Source organism: Oncorhynchus gorbuscha, linkage group LG06, assembly GCF_021184085.1.
Source record: "Oncorhynchus gorbuscha isolate QuinsamMale2020 ecotype Even-year linkage group LG06, OgorEven_v1.0, whole genome shotgun sequence".
In the NCBI taxonomy this organism is placed as follows: Eukaryota; Metazoa; Chordata; class Actinopteri; order Salmoniformes; family Salmonidae; genus Oncorhynchus; species Oncorhynchus gorbuscha.
In genome coordinates, this window is record NC_060178.1 from 31765172 (window position 1) to 31773998 (window position 8827).

Sequence of the window (8827 nt, forward strand, 5' to 3'; positions counted from 1 at the left end):
AAATGCGTTAATTTATACAAATTATTTATAAACGAATAACACGTTTAATCAATGAAAAAGATCTTATTACGGCTCAAATAAATGCATTTCTAAAAAAAAGTTAATTAGAGATGATTTATATGATCAATGATCAATTGTTTTAAAAAATGCGGTAGTTTGTTTTAGATTTAAGAAGATTTTTAAGGGTCTCCAAATGTGAATATATTTGTGTAAGAGAGTAATCAGAGCAGGATAGCGGTTATTGTGCAGGTGCGGGGGCTCGCACAGGGTTGAGTAAAACTATTCCAAAAACTGATGTCCCATTTAAAAAAAACTGATGTCCCAACATGTGTGGCATGTTGCATCGGCAGCACCACTATAAAAAAGGGCAAGTGAAGAGAATGTATGCCACGCACTATAGAATGGGGTGATAACGCATCTTGGTGAATTGCGTCTGGCGGCTTTAGAGGGTGCTCCGTCACCCCTGGGAGCATGGGAACCCAGTTAAGAGCACAAAGCAGCGCGCCTCAGATCCAGAGCCCCGAGCTCGAGGACACTGCCTTCCGCGTGTCCTTTTCAACTCCCTCAAAAGTTTATCTTTTTTTTGCGCGACATTAACCTTGCCAAGTGAAATAATGGCCACAGCCAAACTAAGGAAACCAAATTAAAAGATCATGCGAGCCCGGGCTTGATTGAAATGTGTTTGAAAACCTTAACTTCCCGGAGTTGTAAACCACAAAACCCTTTCCCCTCTATCTGGCAGTATTTTCAAAGGCAAGCGTTATTTAATCGGAGAGTCCCTCTCTGTTTTTCTTTTTTATAGAACCGTCTCATTATCTTCAAAAAGCGCTCCACAAACCATTTGGAGTAGACCAGGCTACTACAAAAACGCAAGCATGCTGCCCGAAAGCAACGTTTTCAATCGATGTGATTTGGCATTCGTAAGTTTAGGCTATTTCATGGGATATTTATATAAAACAGAGATCTAATGAGCCACTGATACATTTACATTATTTTGTGAATGAGCGTCTTACCTTTCAGTTTTAGGGATGATGAAAATAGTTGGAAAGTTGTATGAATATGTTGCTTTTTCCTAACCAGCGAAACAATTATGAGACCACAATAAAAAAAATGTAAAAAATGAAGGAAAAAAAAGCTAAACAGTTGTCCTTTTCACTGTCCAATAGATTCCTCGAGTCAGTTCTTGTATGGTGGCAATCGGATTACAGGTCTGGTTAGTTGGTGGCAGTTCTGGAGGAGTGAGTCTTGATTCAGAATCTGAGTGGGTTAGGTATCCTGAGTTCTGGCTGCGCGTCCGTCCCCTGTCGCGCGGCTGCTATTGAGATTCCGACTGGCAAACTGGTGCGAACTTCTGTCTCTGCGCTCTCCCTAGGTGCACTCCGATAACCAGCCCACTCCTCCTGGATATCACAACCCCAACAAAGAAAAAACCAACCAGAGACCAGCCAGAACCAGCAACGGACCTATCACAGACATGAACTTAAACTGACAACACTTATGAATGAAAAACCTATATTTCTACATTACTTTGGATTTACTTTGAATGGCTATAGCCATACCAAGTAGACCTCATTTGTATAAATTGGATGACAATTACACACGTTTTACATACATTGTATTAAGCCTTTTTTCTTTGCATTCAAAATAAAACTTTAAAAACATTTTTTCCATCGAATAAGGTAATATCCCTACAAGGCGAACACTAAGGTTGAACTTACCAGAAATACTTGAGAGACGTGTCTGTAAACCTAGAGCAAAGCAAAACGAGACAGAGATCTGGTGTCTTCACCTCTGTTATTTTAAGAGAAGGGATCCCCTGTGAGCTGTTTACGTACGTCGTAATGCGCGCAGAAAACGAGCACACTTGGGTAGGACCCTTTTCAAAGTCACGCAACCCTCGGGTTACATTTTCTGTGTTGTCAGTGAGCAAGTTGTATCATGAGCCTAGATAGATGTGTAAGCATAACCATTTTATTCCTTCATCTGTCGTGTGTAAATTATGTGTAATGTATCCATAAAAGCGTTTTCTCTGGGTTGCTTTCGTTTGTCCGGAGTGTTTACACCAAAACAATTCGACTGGGCCGAATGTGTTTTTGTTGCTTACAATACATTATTCCGTGTAGCCTAAAGGTGTGAAAACGCCGGCGGTACAGAGATGCTTTTGTCTGTTCCCGGGCCATAACCCAGGGAAGTAAATATTTATCCGAGATAAGAGCCTTTGACTGAGTTCTGTCGGTGATGTGAATTGTAAATAATTTACGACTTTATGGGGGTTGCCGAGCTCAGCAGAGTAGCCCGAGTAAAATGATGCCTTTATCCCACCCGTCCAGAAAATAGATAGGAGCGTTACCGTTTAAAACTGTTGTTTCATTACCCCGAATCCCTTGACGCATTAGCGGGAACAAGTGTAGCAATAATGCATAGTATATATAAAGGGTTAGCATACTCTACCTCGTTAAGGAGAGAGGGAAAGGAAAGCAACGTTGGATAGGAGAGAACTTGGCAATTATTTAACATTATGTTAGAGAACAGTTGACCTAAATATGTAGATAATTTTCCATCATACATTTCCAATTTGACCTCTAGCCTAATCATATCACTTAATGCAGACTAATTCAATATGCGTAACCTATTCTATATATAATATATTTTTCAGCCAAAAACAAATATATATGCGTAATTTCGCACATTATAGTATCAGTATAGACAGTAAGTAGGCCTAACAAACATACCGCAATTAAAGTTTAAACCATTGAGTGAGACGCCTTGGTGCAACAGCATCATCTAGCGTCAGTGGTCTCTCTGGAGGCGTAAATCCGCGCACACTAGCCTAGACTGGTTAGCGCACTGGCTAGGGAATTACCGAGTGGACTTTCTATCTCAGGAAATTGGTGGCACCTTAATTGTGGAGGACGCGCGCATGGTAATGGCTGGAGCGGAATGATATCAAATACATCAAACACACGAAGTTTATGGACATGGCTCTTGTTATGTCCACTGTAAACTAACGGTTCTCCAGGCACATGGCTACCGCCATGGCGAAGTGGTCTCGTCAGCGCACAGGGTTTTATGCGTTTGAGTCATTCGGACAGACTATGCTGCCACAGTGGTAGGTGGGCAAGTGCTGGCCACTCCTTTCTCCTCGCATGGTCCGGACTGTCTGGATCCTGTAGGGAAGGTTGTGTCAAGTTTGATAAATGATTTGGGAGCAACTTGAAGTAGAGCTCCAGACCCCTGACTTCCTGACCTTGCATCTCACATCCTGCTATCACTCCGCATAATGCAAAGCCATTCTTTCTCTCTCGCTCGCTGCTCTCTCGCTCGCTCGCTCTCTTTCTCGCTTGCTCTCTCTTTCAATTCAATTTCAATTTAAGGGGCTTTATTAGCATAGGAAACATATGTTTACATTGCCAAAGCAAGTGAAATAGTTAATAAACAAAAGTGAAATAACATTACATTAAAGTCATTTAGCAGACGCTCTTATCCAGAGCGACTTACAAATAAACAATACAAATTAACAGTAAACATTACACTTCTAAGTTCCAAAAGAATAAAGACATTTCAAATGTCATATTATGTCTGTATACAGTGTTGTAATGATGTCCAAATACTTAAAGTACAAAAGGGAAAATAAATAAACATAAATATAGGTTGTATTTACAGTGGTGTTTTTTCTTCACTGGTTGATCTTTTCTATTAGTAAAAGGTCACACATCGTGCTGCTGTGATGGCACACTGTGGTATTTCACCCAGATATAGGAGTTCATCAAAATTGGATTTGTTTTCAAATTATTTGTGGATCTGTGTAATCTGAGGGAAATATGTGTCTCTAATATGGTCATACATTTGGCAGGAGGTTAGGAAGCTCAGTTTCCATCTCATTTTGTGGGCGGTGTGCACATAGCTTATCTTCTCTTGAGAGCCAGGTCTGCCTTCAAAGGCCTTTCTCAATAGCAAGGCTATGCTCACTGAGTCTGTACATAGTCAAATATTTCTTTAATTTTGGGTCAGTCACAGTGGTCAGGTATTCGGGGCCAAATAGATTTCTAGTTTGCTCTGTATTCTTTGTTATTTTTCCAATGTGTCAAGTAATTTTCTTCTTGTTTTCTCATGATTTGGTTGGATCTAATTGTGTTGCTGTCGGCAGCAAACACAAACCGATCCCACAGAGCCCCAGGACCAGCTTCTCTCTATCCCTCTCTCTTTCTCTCTTTCTCTCTCCCTCTCCTTCTCTCTCTCTCATACACATACACTCACACAGACCAGATTCAAATTGGTGCCAAATTCAATCTGGTCTGGGCTACACCCCTGAGCTAGGAAAAGGAATCCACTCTGGGGAAGGACAATCTCAAACACACATGATCTCTTTCTCTCACTCTCAGAGAGAGAGAGAGAGAGAGAAAGAGAGACAGAAAACAGTTTGGCTATTGACATGACAAAGATTTGGAAAAGTATCCACAGTAAGGACATTATACCACAGATGGGAAAAGGACTGAGGGGGATAAAGAGGTGAAAATTGTTCATGGCATAATTCTCTCCACTGTACTTCAGCCCCATTGCAGGGCTGATTAGTATCTCATTTTCACACACATTCACTGACAAAAGCATTCCATGCACATACCGACAAACTATTAGACACCTTTTAGCATTACACTACCTATAGCCAATTGTGATTAAAAACATTATGTTAAAGTGGTGTACTTTTTCTAGACATACATTCCATTCAAATGCTTACTGTAATGTTGAGTCAGCTTCAGCCCATACATTATTATAGCCCACTCCTAACATTCATCAGCATGCATCTTTTTGCACCTAATCCTGGATTGGTCAGCCTGTCAGAGTGGAGATGCGTTCTCTCATTGTTATCACTGACCTGGAGTCTGTTAGCATTGGGGGATGCTGTATGGCAATGACTGATTGTTACCTCCTTTAAATGTTCCCCTTACACACTTCTCAACTACTCCCCTAAGCTATTAATGCAGGGAGGATGGAATGCCATAGCTTATCAGGCTGGAATGTATTTAGTGTGTGTGGAGGTGGTGGCTAGTGGTGTGGGGTGAGGGTGGGGGGGGTGTATTCACACTAGATACAATAAGATACTTGTTAGGGAGAAACATGGACACCAGACAAAAAACATAAACATACGAAATCAGAAACACACACTCCGAGATACACACACATACACTCTCTAGGTTATCTATGGGTCTCCTCCTCAGAGCTGTGGAATGCTAACTAGGAGGCTGTTCCCTGGCCAGTGTCCCCTGCTGGCTAACAGAGCAGTCCACTACACATCACAGCTAATCATTTACTCTGGACAGACATTAGCTTGTGCCATGGCAACAGTTGCTGTGTAAACAGCTTTCACCATTTATGGTTTCCCCTTCCTGTTGTCCTGTTGTGTTTGTGACAGGACCAGAGGGACCAGGGACAGATTAGGCATAAAGGCTGAACTCTGACCTCCAATGGCCACTACTTCTTCTTCTAGTCATTCAAAGACATTTGGCAAAATATATTGTTACAAAGTTTCCAAGGACGAGAGCAGAGTGGGAGAGAAGCAAAGGGGGCTACAGTTCAAGGTAAGGAAAGAGGCAGGGGAGGATGATAGCAGTAAGTAAACTTTATCTGAACACAACTTGTCTTTCAGTAAATATCGCTCAGATGAAAGACACCTGTAAAAGAACATAAACTATGTGGAAGCGCCCCTTCTGTTGGACTAACAGTTTTAATATATTTACATTTACATTTAAGTCATTTAGCAGACGCTCTTATCCAGAGCGACTTACAAATTGGTGCATTCACCTTATGACATCCAGTGGAACAGCCACTTTACAATAGTGCATCTAAATATTTTAAGGGGGGGAGGGGGGGTGAGAAAGATTACTTTATCCTATCCTAAGTATTCCTTAAAGAGGTGGGGTTTCGGTGGTGATTGACTCCGCTGTCCTGGCGTCGTGAGGGAGTTTGTTCCACCATTGGGGAGCCAGAGCAGCGAACAGTTTTGACTGGGCTGAGCGGGAACTGTACTTCCTCAGTGGTAGGGAGACGAGCAGGCCAGAGGTGGATGAACGCAGTGCCCTTATTTGGGTGTAGGGCCTGATCAGAGCCTGGAGGTACTGAGGTGCCGTTCCCCTCACAGCTCCGTAGGCAAGCACCATGGTCTTGTAGCGGATGCGAGCTTCAACTGGAAGCCAGTGGAGAGAGCGGAGGAGCGGGGTGACGTGAGAGAACTTGGGAAGGTTGAACACTAGACGGGCTGCGGCGTTCTGGATGAGTTGTAGGGGTTTAATGGCACAGGCAGGGAGCCCAGCCAACAGCGAGTTGCAGTAATCCAGACGGGAGATGACAAGTGCCTGGATTAGGACCTGCGCCGCTTCCTGTGTGAGGCAGGGTCGTACTCTGCGGATGTTGTAGAGCATGAACCTACAGGAACGTGCCACCGTCTTGATGTTAGTTGAGAACGATAGGGTGTTGTCCAGGATCACGCCAAGGTTCTTAGCGCTCTGGGAGGAGGACACAATGGAGTTGTCAACCGTGATGGCGAGATCATGGAACGGGCAGTCCTTCCCCGGGAGGAAGAGCAGCTCTGTCTTGCCGAAGTTCAGCTTGAGGTGGTGATCCGTCATCCACACTGATATGTCTGCCAGACATGCAGAGATGCGATTCGCCACCTGGTCATCAGAAGGGGGAAAGGAGAAGATTAATTGTGTGTCGTCTGCATAGCAATGATAGGAGAGACCATGTGAGGTTATGACAGAGCCAAGTGACTTGGTGTATAGCGAGAATAGGAGAGGGCCTAGAACAGAGCCCTGGGGGACACCAGTGGTGAGAGCGCGTGGTGAGGAGACAGATTCTCGCCACGCCACCTGGTAGGAGCGACCTGTCAGGTAGGACGCAATCCAAGCGTGGGCCGCGCCAGAGATGCCCAACTCGGAGAGGGTGGAGAGGAGGATCTGATGGTTCACAGTATCGAAGGCAGCCGATAGGTCTAGAAGGATGAGAGCAGAGGAGAGAGAGTTAGCTTTAGCGGTGCGGAGCGCCTCCGTGATACAGAGAAGAGCAGTCTCAGTTGAATGACTAGTCTTGAAACCTATATCTCTGGTTGTGTCAGCAATCCATCATTTTTTTTCTCTAATTGGTCTTTTGAACAATCCAAGCAGCTCTGAAAAAGGTCTGATGTGAAAAGATCTGATGTGAAAAAGACCATTTAGTAGAAAAAAGATCAGAATTGGGCTGCCTGTTTAAACGCAGCTGAAGATGTTCAGAAACAGGACACACAGATTAACATCACTGGACTTTTTAGTGACATGAATGATTAATTGTTCGGAAAAATGTGTCTATTCTTCCTGCCCTCCTACTCTCTAAAAATGATATTTCAATCATGGGGAAAGAGGGATACCTAGTCAGTTGTACAACTGAATGCCTTCAACTGAAATGTGTCTTCCGCATTTAACCCAACCCCTCTGAATCAGAGAGGTGCGGGGGACTGAGGTAGAAGACGAAAAGCTACAATTGAAGCCAGACGAAAGAAGACAAGGGTGAAGAGTGAATATCGTTTCAGTGTCTTAACTTCCTCTTATCCAATAAGAGCGCGGTGTGTCAGCGGCGACTTCATCTTATTATCCAATAATGGAGCAGCATGTCAGTGGTGCCCAAAATACCCAGGGGACTGTAGACATAAACATAGCCCAAAGTTTGGATTCACAATCACACACAGACACACACACACACACACACAAGTATACTGTATACACACAGACGTTTAGTCCAGGCCTTTTTACTGCAACTCTAGAGCAAAGCAGCCAGAGGCATGGTATGTGCTTTGTAAACACAGCCGGGGAGAGTCAGAGTGAGACGAGTGGAGGAGAGCTTGACTTCCTACTCTGCCTCTCGTCCAGGCCACAGGAGGACACACTCAGAGGAAGCATTGCATCACTGGCAGCACAGCAGCATGGTTACACAACTCACCCATTTACAGAATTAAGATGAAGTTCAATTAAACAATGTGTCGTTGAAGAGCTGCTAGCAGGAAAACACTGGGGGGCCGTACATGCAAACACTAGAAAAAGATCAAGGTTAAGTTTAAGAATCAGCCAATTTAAATCGTCGACGTAGAGGCATTTGATCAAAGGCTACATGTTAGCTGTTCCGATTACATAAACCTGCAGATTTAGCCCTATGCTAACTCCACCAGATGGCCGTGATTATTTCCTGTAACAAATTCCATATCAGCCAACTAAAATCGTAGACGGAGTTGGATGTGTTTCAACACTTGTTCATAGAAGCAACCTTAACATACAGTACCAGTCAAAAGTTTGGACACCTACTTATTCAAGGGTTTTTCTTTATTTTGACTCTTTTCTACATTGTAGAATAATAGTGAAGACATCAAAACTCTGAAATAACACGTATGGAATCATGTAGTAACAAAAAAAGTGTTAAACAAATCAAAATACATGTTAGATTTGAGATTCTTCAAAGTAGCCACCCTTTGCTTTGATGACAGCTTTGCACACTCTTGGCATTCTCTCAACCAGCTTCATGAGTAACGCTTTTCCAACAGTTTTGAAGGAGTTCCCACATATGCTGAGCACTTGTTAGCTGCCTTCACCTTCACTCTGCAGTCCAACTCATCCCAAACCACCTCAATTGGGTTGAGGTCGGGTGATTGTGGAGGCCAGGTCACCTGATGCACCACTCCATCACCCTCCTTCTTGGTCATATAGCCCTTACACAGCCTGGAGGTGTGTTGGGTCATTCTCCTGTTGAAAAATAAGTGATAGTCCCACAAAGAGCAAACAGGATGGGATGGGGTATCGCTGCAGAATGC

At 43.5% G+C, this 8827-nt stretch overlaps 1 protein-coding gene across 3 annotated transcripts in view; it reads right to left on the reverse strand.

The window, feature by feature from the left end:
• The window catches only part of LOC124037096 (protein NDNF-like), a 12001-nt gene extending 10153 nt beyond the window's left edge, over window positions 1-1848 (reverse strand). Inside the window, exons 1-2 of one of the 3 annotated variants that reach the window (XM_046351739.1) lie at window positions 1719-1848; window positions 1014-1400 (exon numbers count right to left, since the gene is read on the reverse strand). The gene's annotated coding sequence lies outside the window, so the exon portion shown is untranslated. Of the gene's footprint in view, window positions 1-1013; window positions 1682-1718 lie in introns of those variants that run through there. The other 2 variants (XM_046351741.1, XM_046351738.1) reach the window with 2 other exon arrangements.
• Window positions 1849-8827: the final 6979 nt, after the last annotated feature.